This window comes from Hemibagrus wyckioides, linkage group LG05 (assembly GCF_019097595.1).
Source record: "Hemibagrus wyckioides isolate EC202008001 linkage group LG05, SWU_Hwy_1.0, whole genome shotgun sequence".
NCBI lineage: Eukaryota > Metazoa > Chordata > Actinopteri > Siluriformes > Bagridae > Hemibagrus > Hemibagrus wyckioides.
The window spans coordinates 1,561,759-1,562,626 of record NC_080714.1 but is presented as its reverse complement, the minus strand read 5'-3'; the positions used below and the strand labels follow the sequence as shown (position 1 = coordinate 1,562,626).

Genomic DNA, 868 nt, shown 5'->3' with positions numbered 1-868 from the left:
CCAACCTGCTGAAACCCATCCTGCTCGAGGAACAATCACACGTTGGTTATAAAGTTGTGGACATCAGGGTGAAGGTTCTGAACACTCGTGGGTTCAGATCTCACAATGTTCTGGAGCTGGAGGAGGAGAGGAGAAGAGCTGGAGTCCTCAGACTCTGCCGTGGGTTCGACTTCACCCCTAAACACTTGGTTTCAACTCCATTTGGAACTAAACCAGAGAACAAGACACTAGTTTAGTGTGTGTGTGTGTGTGTGTGTGAAATGAATAAAGCGAGCTGTATCACACTGACGGATGTTTTAAAACTCCTGCATTCCTGGAAGATGGTGTAACATTCTGGAGCCCGAGGCAGTTGGAGGAACGTGCTGAGATTCTTTATCAGATCTGAAGACATCCAAGAAGCAGAGCCATAAAAGTGCATCTTTCAGAGGGACCAGGAAACAACAGCAGGAAGCAACACTGTCAGAAAAATGCTACAGGTATGTCTTTATTACTGTAGACAGAAGACAAGACGTCTTTAAGGTCTAACATGGACTGTACATGGGGTTTGAATGTTCATGTCTTTGACAGCTCCACTCCGTACATTAAGAAACAACACCACATGCTTACAGCTAAACGTCTCTGTGAACCAGCCATTACTATCAAAGCGCTAACATACTACAGCATATCTGACCAATCCAGATCTCTGAGACAAAAAAAGAAAAACAAGGCTTTCCAAAGATGACTGGAGATCCAATCCTGGAGATAAGAGCTGGAGGTGCAGGGTTGAGGGACAGCATCTCCAGTTCACCTTCTGGTAACTATGATGAACCATAACTACCAAAGCAGGAGCTAAAGATTGAGGTTAGATCATGTGCAGGGTCAGGAGGAG

The 868-nt window shown here is 45.2% G+C and overlaps 1 long non-coding RNA gene across 1 annotated transcript in view; it reads left to right on the top strand.

The window, feature by feature from the left end:
- The first annotated feature begins 341 nt into the window (after positions 1-341).
- Positions 342-868, top strand: part of LOC131353375 (uncharacterized) — a 12,137-nt gene continuing 11,610 nt past the window's right edge. The window contains exon 1 of the long non-coding RNA XR_009204618.1: positions 342-476. This is a non-coding gene — a long non-coding RNA (uncharacterized LOC131353375). The remainder of the gene's footprint in view (positions 477-868) is intronic.